This window comes from Schistocerca gregaria, chromosome 6 (genome assembly GCF_023897955.1).
Source record: "Schistocerca gregaria isolate iqSchGreg1 chromosome 6, iqSchGreg1.2, whole genome shotgun sequence".
In the NCBI taxonomy this organism is placed as follows: Eukaryota; Metazoa; Arthropoda; class Insecta; order Orthoptera; family Acrididae; genus Schistocerca; species Schistocerca gregaria.
The window spans coordinates 509,017,672-509,032,575 of record NC_064925.1 but is presented as its reverse complement, the minus strand read 5'-3'; the positions used below and the strand labels follow the sequence as shown (position 1 = coordinate 509,032,575).

Sequence of the window (14,904 nt, the reverse complement as noted above, 5' to 3'; positions counted from 1 at the left end):
TGATCAGAATAAGTAAAGAGAGAAATTTCTGAGAACGCCGGCCGAGATGGCCTAGCGGTTCTAGGCGCTACTGTCTGGAACTGCGCGACCGCTACGGTCGCAGGTTCGAATCCTGCCTCGGGCATGTAAGTGTGTGATGTCCTTAGGTTAGTTAGATTTAAGTAGTTCTAAGTTCTAAGGGACTGATGACCCCCGAATTTAAGTCCCATAGCGCTCAGAGCCATTTGAACGATTTTATCTGAGTACGTTCAGTTTTGCTCAGATGTTTGAAAATCAAATAACGTAAGAGTTTTTCCAGCACAGTGATGCTTAATTATTCCAAGGGGACGTTTCACTGTACCTGGTAAAAGAGGGACCAAAAGGGAGAATGGCTGCTGGGTACGATACCTGGGACCCTAATGTACGTTAACGTTTAGCTGATTCGAAAAAGTCATTCCCAGAACTGTGTACTTCTCTCTCTTAGTCTTTTGTTAAATGCTGAATCTTAAGCTCGAGTTTTCCGTCATCCAAAACAATTTGTCGCACCAACGACCCACTGGTTTTCCAATCCGGATTGGCGGACTTTAGGTGGCCTTATCCAGTAATCTGCCTGAGGCCAGCGTCACCGTGTGGGGGAACCCAGGTCTGGTGGGTGGTCCCAGGTCACGTGTACAGACGGCGTCGACTGCCGCAGCAGCCAGTCCGGTCACGGACGGCGCTAATTCGCCGCTTGTTGATTCTGGTGTGACAACGGTGATCCCGGTGGAGAGGCTACTGTTTGGACTGCGGGGCACGCAGGACGGCCCTTCTGTCGGCGGAAAGGAAACTGACCAGCAGAGATTGCCCGTAACGTTGTCCGCCGTCTGTTTAACGCCGCTCCACAACGTTTCCCGACACTGCACGTGTGAGGCGCACGTAAGGAACCCACTGTGCATGACAATAGGTACGTGAACGATGCAGTAGCTACACAGCCCAGGTCGCTCTTCCAGATATTGTCGGAACTGACGCAATACTCGCTACGTATCAGACAAGCGTTTACTCACGTAACGCTCTGAATAGGAAACATGATGCATTACTCTGTATTTCCGTCTTCATTTCGCTTACGCAATTGTTGTTTGCTGTCTTCATCCCAAATACTAGTTTAACGCATTTCTCAAAATTACTGTATATTTTTACTGTATATTGTGCAAGTACCGTAACTACAGCAGCCTTCATCATTTTGAGCTTTCTTACTAAGGAGAAGCAATGCATTTCATCTACCCCCCCCCCCCCCCCCCCCGCATCCCGCCTCGTCACCACCACCGAACCTATGAACCTATCCTCAGTATTTTCGTACTTCTCCAGTGTGGTTCACAGAACGAAGAACGAACCGTATGTAGAGCAAACCCGGCACCAAGGTTGTACCCCAACCTATCGACAGGAATCGAAACAAATTCTTTCCAAGAGTCAGGAAATTGTAACAAGGCACTCTGTGAGGATTACTGAGGAGTAGCACTACTGCGTCACTGCATGAAGGTTTATGAAGAGGTGATTTTAGAGACAACTGATAATAAGACAGAGTCAAAAAATGGCTCTGAGCACTTTGGGACTTAACATCTGTGGTCATCAGTCCGCTAGAATTATTTCAGCTTAACTAACCTAGGAGCATCACACACATCCATGCCCGACGCAGGATTCGAACCTGCGACCGTAGCAATCGCGCGGTTCCGGACTGAGCGCCTAGAACCGAAGATAGAGTCACAATTAACAGAAGAGCAAAAAGTACACTCCTGGAAATTGAAATAAGAACACCGTGAATTCATTGTCCCAGGAAGGGGAAACTTTATTGACACATTCCTGGGGTCAGATACATCACATGATCACACTGACAGAACCACAGGCACATAGACACAGGCAACAGAGCATGCACAATGTCGGCACTAGTACAGTGTATATCCACCTTTCGCAGCAATGCAGGCTGCTATTCTCCCATGGAGACGATCGTAGAGATGCTGGATGTAGTCCTGTTGAACGGCTTGCCATGCAGTTTCCACCTGGCGCCTCAGTTGGACCAGCGTTCGTGCTGGACGTGCAGACCGCGTCAGACGACGCTTCATCCAGTCCCAAACGTGCTCAATGGGGGACAGATCCGGAGATCTTGCTGGCCAGGGTAGTTGACTTACGCCTTCTAGAGCACGTTGGGTGGCACGGGATACATGCGGACATGCATTGTCCTTTTGGAACAGCAAGTTCCCTTGCCGCTCTAGGAATGGTAGAACGATGGGTTCGATGACGGTTTGGATGTACCGTGCACTTTTCAGTGCCCCTCGACGATCACCAGAGGTGTACGGCCAGTGTAGGAGATCGCTCCCCACACCATGATGCCGGGTGTTGGCCCTGTGTGCCTCGGTCGTATACAGTCCTGATTGCGGCGCTCACCTGCACGGCGCCAAACACGCATACGACCATCATTGGCCCCAAGGCAGAAGCGACTCTCATCGCTGAAGACGACACGTCTCCATTCGTCCCTCCATTCACGCCTGTCGCGACACCACTGGAGGCGGGCTGCACGATGTTGGGGCGTGAGCGGAAGACGGCCTAACGGTGTGCGGGACCGTAGCCCAGCTTCAAGGAGACGGTTGCGAATGGTCCTCGCCGATACCCCAGGAGCAACAGTGTCCCTAATTTGCTGGGAAGTGGCGGTGCGGTCCCCTACGGCACTGCGTAGGATCCTATGGTGTTGGCGTGCATCCGTGCGTCGCTGCGGTCCGGTCCCAGGTCGACGGGCACGTGCACCTTCCGCCGACCACTGGCGACAACATCGATGTACTGTGGAGACCTCATGCCCCACGTGTTCAGCAATTCGGCGGTACGTCCACCCGGCCTCCCGCATGCCCACTATACGCCCTCGCTCAAAGTCCGTCAACTGCACATATGGTTCACGTCCACGCTGTCGCGGCATGCTACCAGTGTTAAAGACTGCGATGGAGCTCCGTATGCCACGGCAAACTGGCTGACACTGACGGTGGCGGTGCACAAATGCTGCGCAGCTAGCGCCATTCGACGGCCAACACCGCGGTTCCTGGTGTGTCCGCTGTGCCGTGCGTGTGATCATTGCTTGTACAGCCCTCTCGCAGTGTCCGGAGCAAGTATGGTGGGTCTGACACACCGGTGTCAATGTGTTCTTTTTTCCATTTCCAGGAGTGTATTTTGACACTGAGGAGTAACTATGAATGCCATATTTATAGCCATACAGCTTGTAGAAAAGGAATAGAAATTTAGAAAACACATGGTAGTCACTTTCATATATATATATATATATATATATATATATATATATATATATATATATATATATATATATAAGGCTTATAACGCTGTTAGAAGAGAGTAGATATGGCAAAGTCTCAAGAGACTGAATGTATCAAAAGAAAGGTAACTGAAAATCAGAAACATGTACAAAAATGCGTAAATTGTGTTATAATGATTATGATGAAGTCCCACACTCCTTGACAGAGCTTAGGGGAGACCCGCACCGCCGTACTAAGCTGGGTCCTAGCGGAGGTGGTTTGCCATTGGCTTCCTCCAACCGTAATGGGAATGAATGATGATGATGAAGATGACACAACAACACCCAGTGATCTTGAGGCAGGTGAAAATCTCTGACCCCGCCGGAAATTTAACCCCGGACCCCGTGCTCGGAAAGCGAGAACGCTACAGCGAGACCACTAGCTGCGTTATAATAGACCGCAAAAAATCAAAACGGTTTACAACGGACATACGGCATTGTCAAGATAGTGTGCTCTCATGAGTGCCTTTTAATCTAGTCATGGACAAAATCGCAAAGGAAGTTCGCCAAGGATCAACAGCCAGTAGATGATACGAAAATCATAGCATATGCAGGTGATGTGATGATTTGGGAAGAAAGTGAGCCAAAGCTGAAAGAGCAGGTAAATACCTGACAGAGAGTAATTGAGGAAACAGGAATGAAAGTAATAACAAGCGGAGTAATGAAAACCGACAGGAAAAATGAAAAAATTAGGGATGTAACTTTCAATGGAAAAATTGTTAAGGAAACATATGCTTTATAATACCTAGGACGTAAATTGACCTAGGAAAGAAAAATTAAGAATGAAGTTTTGGAGAGAATAGAAAATATACGATATTTTATTATTGTATATCGGACATATTTAGAATATGGAAAATACCTGCCAAAGCAAAGATCATGATTTACAAGTTACTTCATCTTCCAATATTCACCTATGGATCAAAATGTCGAAGTTGAACAAAATAAAGATCCGGGAAGAATACAAGAAACAGAGATGCGCTTTCTACGAGGTTCCTCGGTAAGACGACAAAGGACGAGATAACAAATGAAACAATACGAAACCCCGTGCAGATAAAGCCCCTGAATGAAACTATGGACAGTAATAGGCTTAAATGGTTTGGCCATATTAAAAGAATGGGACGAGAAAGTCTTTCGAGAAGAGCCTAGAATGGACAAAATCTGAACGAATGCCAATTGGAAGGACACGAGCAAGATGGAGGGATCAGACCAAGACAGGTGCGAACCGAAGAGGACTGCAATGAGAGGAGATGCTAAATGTTGGACTGTAGGATAAAAGAGAAGCTTGGAAGAGGCTCTGTGAGCGATCTACGTTTCAGAAAGAAGAAGAATTCAGGAAATTTTTCTGTTCCATATACGGAAATAAATGAAAAACGTTACCCTAAGTACACCATGACCGTTATCAAACTGAAATTCCAGGATTTCCGTGCCTGTGGGAAGTGCTAATTAAAGTCGCATCGTTATACAGGCTTATTATATTTGTAAAATAATACCATCCCTATACATGGAGAATGATGTGAGTACAGCAAGACTACCAGGTGTCCATAACGTTACTGGAAATTTTCAGATGTAATTCTCACCACATTACGCTCATACGATAAGAATGTGCGTCTGATCACCGTATTTGTGGCTTTGATAATGGTCGTTTGACTATCAGAGAGGACATGCGACAGGTGATGAGATCGATAAGAACAGTAATGCCACTGGACAGCAGGTACATGTACTGCCAGAAGGAGCACACCTCGAGAAGACGATAGGATTGTTAGACTCGCTCTGACGAACTGATAGATGACAACAGCTGATATCCGGATGAAGGATTCAGTGCAGTGTGTCACCGTGAACCTTCATGAACAGATTACTGAATGCAGGGTTGAACTTTGGAGTTGCTATTCGTCGTTTACCGCTGACATTATCCCACTGTTAGGAGGGACTTGTTACGCTTAGAACCAGAGTCAACTGGGAATAAGGAGTGGTATTCTGTGGGGTTCAGAGACAAGGTTCGTTTACGTTCTTGACAATCAGACCGACCTCACCATGTCCGCAGTCGATCTGGTGTAATATCACAGGAAACAACGAACTTCGAGAACCACACATCTCCACCTACTGTAATCACGCCAAAGCTATGGCCTTCCTAAATACACCGGTCTCCGTCAGATCACCGAAGCTGAGCAATGTCGGGCGCTGCTGGTATTTAAACGGGTAACCGCCCAGCCACGCTAAGCTCTGTTGCCAACTTTCCCTCTGTCTTTCTGGCAAACGAGTTGACTGATGGTGGCGTAAGGTTCCCGATCGCCAGATTTGGCGCCAATGTCCTGGACTAAATTCCAAACTTTTGTGCAGTGTCTCATGGAGTGAGAGTATGAGACAGTATGGATAGCTAACCGTTTGCCGGATGGGGACTCTAAACTCAACAGCCCTCTTGCTGCTGTTCGAGAGAAGTAGGCTACTTGTACCTGCGCGTCTCCTTCCCATCATTATCATACAACGCAACCAAGACACTACACTACACGCACACCTGTCTGTCATCTACAACTATCTGATACATTTAACACATAACTCACAGTTGTTGAAGCAAGGGTGCCAGGGTGCATGAAGGACAGTAAAAACCCTTTCCAGTCAGGTGGATGAACCTGCCTCTCAGGGCCTCTCAGCCATTCACGCCATACAACTTACTTTGCTGTAATCATGCTGTTGGAAGCTGTTAGACACAATAACTATACTGATTTAGTAATTGTTGAAGGAAGGCTAATTGCTCGCCAGTGTGTGACAGGAACGCTAAATCGTGTTGGCATACCCTTCATGACGAAAGAACCAAGTAGCATAATTGGTTCAAATGGGGCTAAACACAATGGGACTTAGCATCTGAGGTCATCAGTCCCCTAGACTTAGAACTATTTAAACCTAACCAAGCTAAGGATATCACACACATCCATGCCCTAGGCAGGATAAGAACCTGCGACCGCAGCAGCCGAGTGGTTCCGGACTGAAGCGCCTAGAACCGCTCCACCACAGCGGCCGACCCCAGTATCGTATTCCAGTACGATAATGCAAGACCCCATAGTGCCCTTTACAGTGGATCCGTGACTGCTCTGACCTGTTCCCAGTTTTCTCAGCTGCAGAAAACGCCGGGGGTGTGATGGGACTTCATGTTAACCTCCGGCTAATAATCTAAAGGAAGAGAGATATAAATTGTTTCATGCTGGCAAGAAACTCCTGATGATGAAAGTCAGAAGTTGTTTGCTAGTATTCCACAATGAATACAAGAGTGTATTAGTGTCCATTGGGTCACACCAGTGGGGGAAGGCGCCATTCCGGCGAAAATGCTTGCTATTAGCTGGAGCTCCTGACATCACAAAGAGGACGAGTAGCGCAGCTTGGCAATACGCTTACACTGCAAATGCAACGCACTGTGGCATATTACTCATTAATTTTCAGTTCGGTTGGATTCAATAAACATTTGATGGATCAAATCAAGTGGTGCGACGGTCTTGTCGTCGTGGTAACAATGATTCCCCTCAGATCACGGCTGTAGTTTGGGCTTGGCTAACACTTGGAGGGGTGAACGTCGGAGAGTGCTGAGCGCAGTTGCCAAGTGTGGTGCACTCAGCCCTTGTGCGACCAGTTGAGGACCTACTTGACTGAAAAGTAGCGGCCAGGTCACAAAGCCTAACCACAGCGGGGAGGGCAGTGTGTTGGCCATATTCGCTTGTAGTGATGCATATCGGCTGAGGATAACGTGGCGGTCGGCCGGTACCACTGGGCCTTCTTAGGTCTGTTTGAAGGCAGAAATCAAGTGGAGAAGTAGGTGTCACTGCAACCTTTTCCAGATTAATATTCTCATATACTGGATGACGATGTAATCTATAGCTGCTTCCTCCTTGTAGTACTTTCCTCATAGCAGCAAACTTAGCTTCTTGATTCACATACCTAATCCCTACATATGTTCGTGTTATTACGTAAGGAGCAATGACTGTGTCATGAAACTCAGGAAAATTTTGCCCCAAAACAAAGCACAGATATTCTACATCTCTTTGTTAATTTGCAAATTCCTTTTGCTAGAAAAGTATGAAATCTATTTCAAAGTACAACACTTCGTTTTTCCATGCTGACATTGAATAGTAAAGAGCACCTATGAGATACAATTGATATTCAGCATGTATTAAGATCTGCTACTACATTTCTTTCTTGCTCCAACACCCAATTATTTATCAGTCTTCAGGTACTTAAATGCAATATAGTCTGCAAAGTATCTGAGTGAATCCGGAAGAATATCTGAGATAGTCAGCGCACACAGTTCCCACACCTGTTAGTAAGTTTTATTCAATTTGCAGAGCTTCTAGGATTTCGCATAGTTATTGTTCATCAACATTACTTTGTAGTGTGTTAGTGCAGTGTAGTGATTTATACCTATTCCTAATATGCCGAAGTTTATAGTTTCGAAAGTCATCTAGTGGGTCTACATTTTTATTTTTGCCTATTTATTAAAATAACTTTGATCACTGTCTATAAATTAATTGGTTTAAATGTAATTTTTAAATTTCTAATCGTTCCCCCATAATTTTAATCATAGTATTAACATTTATTTGCTCTTTTTCCACTTGGAAGCTTTGTCCATATGATTGCAATATTTTTTATATTTAAACTTTAATTTAATTTCTTCCATTTTATCATTTTATATTTCCGTTGTTGCACTCATTACTTCTATTCCTCATATTGCTTAAGTTTCATTTTATTTATGATCTTTTCTCTCATTTAAATCTTAAACTGTACTATTTTGTCCACAGTGAAACAAGAAGCATGATATAAATTTTCGTACATCGATTACCATCCAAAAAAAGAATACATCTTCTAACGGAAAACAAGAATTTGGCTCCACTGTACAGATGATATAAATTTCTTCGCCTTTCGTTTTGTTATATTTTCAAACGTTTAAATGTTATGGTAGATAAATAATAACAATTAAAATCACATGCACAAATATTCACAAAGAAGAAGAATGATAGGAAGTGAAGTGAAAGCAAATAAAAAAGTCAATAAAAGGATTAAAAAGATGCAACTGGGGATTAGAAATGAAAATAATGAATTTAAACTAATTAAGTTAATAAAAATACTGATCGATGCTGTTTAGACAAAGATTAAAGACAAAAATATCAGCGCACTTGACTATAATCGAACCCAAATCTGCCAGCATGTCATAAATGTGTCTCTTTACCTCTATGCTACACCGAACGATAGGTATAGTATTACATACAAGAATCTAGCCAACCACACAATACTGTGTGAATGCTTGTATCGAGTTATTCATTCAGGTTGCAAATGCTCATCTTTGGGGAAACTACGATAATAAATCACGTTTGTCGTTTTCCGAGCAACATTAATGCATTAAACCGCGGTGCGATATAAGCAACCCTTGCTCATATTGACATGAAATGAGTTATTTTCCTTGGATGCACGCTACGATTTCTGTGTTCTCCAGAACGCACAGGTACTTTGCGTGACGTCACGACGTGCAAATGTGTCTAGGAATTTTTTGCTCCCCAGGTTTCAGAGTAGCCTACCTTAATTTTTATATAGGGTGATTCAGCTGTTTATACAGCCTGCTCTACGTCTGTATCAGGAACGCTATCCACACAGACACTAGCCTTGTAAGCAATATAAATTCTCTCTCAGAGCTGTGGCAGCCACACCATAAAATATACAAGTGAGTATTGCTCATGAGTGGCACGGAATTTTTGGTTCAAGATATATCTTACTTCTAGAGTACCCATCCAAGTGTCTCCAATCTTTATTTATATAATTAGCAGTGTAGTCACACAGGTTTTGTTTATTTACTTAATCGTTTATAGTACTTAGTCCGTCATAAATAGTTCAGAAACGTTGCTTTATAAAGTGTGTATCACCATTGGTAACAACGAAATTAACGGGAGTTATGAAAATGGGTAGTGTAGAAGTAACACCTTTCCGATATATAACCCTATGGAAAGATTAATTTACGACTTACTGTGTTAATGTGCTAAAGCACTGTTATATACATAATTAGTACAGAAGGTCTAAGACGTCTTCATATTTGTTACCAATTATCCTGTGACATTTGAAGAGTGCTTCACACCTCTTGAGCGAACTAGCCTACAACATTGTTCTGTCATGTGGGATTCCGTAGAATGACATCGGTAGGGGCACCTGAATGACATTGTATGTTAATCTTTTCATTGGGTTTTATTCCGGAAAGTTGTTAGTTAAAAACTTTCATTTTGATATCTCCGGCCAATTTCGTTGTTTCCGATGATGAAAAACAATTTTCAAGCCAAGTTTCAGATCAGTTTACGAAAGATTAGTTACTATAAATGGAAGAAACTGCCAGGGACAATCAAAACCTGTGTTAGTACACCGCTAATTACGCAAATAAAGGTTCGATACACTTGGATAAGTATGGCAGAAGTAAGATACATCTTGGTCCAAAAATACCTTATAACCTATGGCCAGTCCTCACGTGTATTTTTTTTACAATATGATTCAGTTTGCTAACAGACGCCCAAAGCACTGAGAGGGAACTTACATCGATTACAGAGCTGTCACTTGTCTGGATGGCCGGCCGGTGTGGCCGTGCGGTTCTGGAACTTCAGTCTGGAACCGCGTGACCGCTCCGGTCGCAGGTTCGAATCCTGCCTCGGGCATGGATGTGTGTGATGTCCTTAGGTTAGTTAGGTTTAATTAGTTCTAAGTTGTAGGCGACTGATGACCTCAGAAGTTAAGTCGCATAGTGCTCAGAGCCATTTTGTCTGGATGTCATCCTGATACAAATGTAGTGCAGGTTGCATATAACGACATCGGTAGGGGCAGCTGAATCACCGTATATACTTGGGGCACACATCTACATCTAAGTCTACATGGATACTCTGCAAATCACATTTAAATGATTGGCAAAGGGTTCATAGAACCACCTTCACAATCCTCTGTTATTCCAATCTCGTATAGCGCGAGGAAACAATGAACACCTATATCTTTCCGTGCGAGCTCTGATTTCCCTTATTTTATCGTGGTGATCGTTCCGCCCTAAGTAGGTCGGTGTCAACAAAATATTTCTGCATTCGGAGGAGAAAGTTGGTGATTGTAATTTCGTGAGAAGATTCCGTCGCAACGAAAAACTCCTTTCTTTTAATGATTTCCAGCTCGAATCCTGTATCATTTCTGTGACACTTTCTCCCATAGTTCGCCATAACACAAAACGTGTTGCCTTTTTTGAACTATTTCGATGTACTCCGTCAGTCTTACCTGGTAAGGATCCCATACCGCGCAGCAGTATTCTAAAAGAGGACGGAGAAGCGTAGTGTAGGCAGTCTCCTTAGTAGGTCTGTTACATTTTATAAGTCTCCTGCCAATAAAACGCAGCCTTTGGTTAGCCTTCCCCACAACATTTTCTATTTGTTCTTTCCAATTTAAGTTGTTCGTAATTGTAGTACCTAGGTATTTAGTTGAATTTATGGCTTTTAGATTAGACTGATTTATCGTGTAACCGAAGTTTAACGAGTTCCTTTTAGCACTCAGTGGATGACTTCACACTTTTCGTGATTTAGGGTCAACTGCCACTTTTCGCACCATTCACAGATCTTTTCTAAATCGTTTTTATCTTCTGATGACTTTATTAGTCGATAAACGACAGCGTCATCTGCAAACAATCGAAGGCGGCTGTTCAGATTGTCTCCAAAATCGTTTATATACATAAGGAACAGGAAAGGGCGTATAACAATACCTTGCGGAACGCCTGAAATCACTTCTGTTTTACTCGATGACTTTCCGTCAATGACTATGAACTGTGACCTTTCTGACAGGAAATCACAAATCCAGTCATGTATCTGAGACGATATTCCACAAGCTCGCGATTTTACTACCAGCCGCTTGTGTGGTACAGTGTCAAAAGCCTTCCGGAAATCCAGGAATACGGAATCGATCTGAAATCCCTTGTCAACAGCACTCAGCACTTCACGTGAATAAAGAGCTATTTGTGTTTCAAAGGAACGATGTTTTGTAAACCCATGTTGACTGTGTGTCAACAGACAGTTTCCTTCCGGGTGATTCATAATGTTCGAACACAATATATGTTCTAAAACCCTGCAGCATATTGACGTTAAAGATATGGGCCTGTAATTTAGTGGATTACTCTTACTACCTTTCTTGAATATTGGTGTGACCTGTGCAACTTTCCAGTCTTTGGGTACGGATCTTCCGTAGAGCGAGAGGTTGTATATGATTGTTAAGTATGGAGCTAATGCATCAGCGTACTCGGAAAGGAACGTAATTGGTATACAGTCTGGACCAGCACACTTGATTTTATTAAGTGATTTAAGTTGCTTCACTACTCTGAGGATATTTACTTCTATGTTACTCCTGTTGGCAGCTGTTATCGATTCAAATTCTGTAATATTTACTTCTTCTTCTTTTGTGAAGACATTTCGGAAGGCTGTGTTTAGTAAATCTGCTTTGACAGCAATGTCTTCGATAGTATCTCCATTGTTACCGCGAAGAGAAGGCATTGATTGTTTCTTTCCGCTAACATACTATACATACGACCAGAATCTTACTTCATACTAATGCTGATGACGGACAGCAATTCTTAATGGAATAACAATTTTATGATTTGCGTGATGAACATTGATACAGTTTAAAAATTGCGGGATGGTGCTTCATGGTACGACATTGTCCGAGTCTGTGTACAAAATTAGCTACGTAATGTGTGCGAGATCCTATCGAATGCTGAAGCCTACAGCCACTTGGCTACAGTACCGCTAACACTGGCACGCCTTAGTGAAAAACTATGGGCACGCTGTTGGCATCTGCCTACGAGGGAGCTCACAGCGAGCGACGTCAGCGCGGAGGACCCTGGGCCGGCATCGCTGGTGACAGGTGGTTCGGCCGCGCGATGCCGATACTAGAGTCTGGCAGCGGCGCAGTGCCTGCCGTGCGCTCCTCAGTAATTGCCGCTAATTAGAGACGGCGTGACATGGCGCAAGGGCCACGCGCCACGGCCGTCCCTCTTGCTCCTTCTCCCTACCCCTCGCTCCCTACCCTCATCCCTACAGGCTGTCGGATAATTAATTAACGGTGTCAGCGCGCCGTCGGTCACTGCGGCCGTACCAACAGGTATTTGGCTGGGGAGTCGCCAGAGGTGCGGTCCCGCCGGGACACCCTGTCACTGGTGCCGCTGAGTATCTTGGTTGATATCCATGGGGGCCACGCGATCCACTGTTCCTCTGAGAATTTCTGAAATAAGGCACCTACGACGGAACTTGACACATAAAGTAATGATATCGGGTCACAGTTGCTAAAATTTAAGTTTTTGTGTTGCAGAATCAAGAAAAATGTTTGGAAAAGCAAACGAGGACACTTTCTTAAATTTTTCAAAACAATTGCAGCGCCTACGTTCTTTCATGAAGGTGATTGTCTGTCAATAATGAATGAACAGGCCTGATGTGTTGGGAGTGCAGAATTGAGATTTCTTGCAGCGCGGTATTAGCCGAGCGGTCTCAGCCGCTGCAGTCATAGACTTTGCGGCTGGTCCCAGCGGAGGTTCGAGTCCTCCCTCGGGCATGGGTGTGTGTGTTTGTCCTTAGGATAATGGTTAAGTAGTGAGTAAGCTTAGGGACTGATGACCTTTGCACTTAAGTCCCATAAGATTTCACACAAATTTTAACACATTTTTTGAGATTTCTTTGGCGCTTGATGAGCTGTAGCTTCCTGGACTCCAGTGAAGTTTACAGAAAGAACCTAAATGTATTCGGTCCTAACGAAGAAATAAAAAAATACGAGGAGCTGTGCAAGTAAAATGTGATAAGAAAATGTACGATCAGAACTTTTGTTACCAAAAAGGCCATACAAAACACAGAAGAAGAAAGCCTGGATGGCGGGATGTACACAAAGTGCGGCAGGAAATGATACAGAGAAAATTGTAACTGCTAGTGGACCACGTGGCTCAAGTATTAATTATAATAATTTACGCCTATTCTGTGGCCAAGCGAGTTGTGAACCAAGCACCCTACATTAGAGTGATTTACTGGAAAAATATATTTGGATCTTTACCAGATATTCTCTTTCTCTCTCTCTCTCTCTCTCTCTCTCTCTCTCTCTCTCTCTCTCTCTCTCTCTCTCTCTCTCTCTCTCTCTCCCACACACACACATTTCGTTTAATCGATTCCGACTGTCCGTGATCGCATGAAATGAAGCAACTAAAGCACACCAACTTCTTCTGTCCTGCACTTTCTCCCACAGACTTTCCAAGTTGTAATCCATTACTTCTGGAATGTCATCTTTCAGTCCCATCCATGGCCGCCTTCTGGTTCTAACGGTGGCTTCCTTGTTAGAGTACACATTCCGTATCAGGGAAATGATGCGATCTGGTACTCCATGTTTCTGAGTACTTCCCATAATTTATTGTGGTCGATGTGAGTACTTCCCACAACTTATTGTGATCAATACAGACATGGGCTTCAGCATCCCTTCATATGAATGGGGGTGAATACTAATCCTTTTCAGCCTTTTGGCCGGTGTTGGGTTCTTCATACCTGCAGACATATTAAATGCAGGGGTCAGGGATTTTCTCTGCCTCGTGATGGTTGGGTGTTGTGTGATGTCCTTAGGTTAGTTAGGTTTAAGTAGTTCTAAGTTCTAGGGGACTGATGACTCCAGATGTTAAGTCCCATAGTGCTCAGAGCCATTTGAACTAAACCTGGAATTATACATTTCCTTTGGTCTATATAGGTCAACAGCAGGTCACGATACCAAACATAGTTACGACGACACATTGGAATCGGACACTTCTTATGACCTATATAGCTCAAATACAACTGACGATACCATAAAAATTGAAATCTGGTACTTCCCCTAAGATACATATCTCAACAACAAGTGCCGATACCAAAACATCAAACACTAACACATGCAGTAAATAACACTGATGAAACAACACACAAAAACCCACCGAACATCATAACACGCGAACGATAGACCCAAAAACAACGACTACTTACCACGGCACTACACACTAGGTCAGCCACCCCAATCACACACACACACACACGCACACACACACACAAACCAAAAAAGCATCAAAACACAACCGAACCAAACGCCCAAGTCGCAAATTCTGCTGGCGTTCACCGCATTTCACTGTCTCCGCCTTCAGCCCAAAAAGTAGCAGTAACTTAATGACGGAAAACATGTCGTTCCCCATTTCAGCCCGCAGACGCGCACTATTAAACTTAGAAGTCATATCCATACCTAACAAAAGATGCCACAAATTCAATTAAACGACTCACCGCGTGACAAACAGCAAACGAACAACATAAAAAGACACCGCAATAACATAAAGAAAACAGAATATTAATTCTTAACTCACTGAAACTAATTTCCGTTCTTCTACAACAGTCATGACCGATAAATGCACACTTGAAGCATCGACACCCAAATGAACCCAATACACCACATAACACGCGGACCATACACACACCACCAGAAGACTCCAACAACCGCAATAATACATTTAGGAACACAAAAACCCTCATAAACTAAACTCATCGCCGTCATGACGTCACACACCACAACACCCT

The 14,904-nt window shown here is 43.9% G+C and overlaps 1 protein-coding gene across 1 annotated transcript in view; it reads right to left on the bottom strand.

Annotated features, from left to right (window-relative positions):
• The window catches only part of LOC126278924 (KH domain-containing, RNA-binding, signal transduction-associated protein 3-like), a 1,426,848-nt gene that overhangs the window by 195,206 nt on the left and 1,216,738 nt on the right, over positions 1-14,904 (bottom strand). The window lies entirely within an intron of this gene.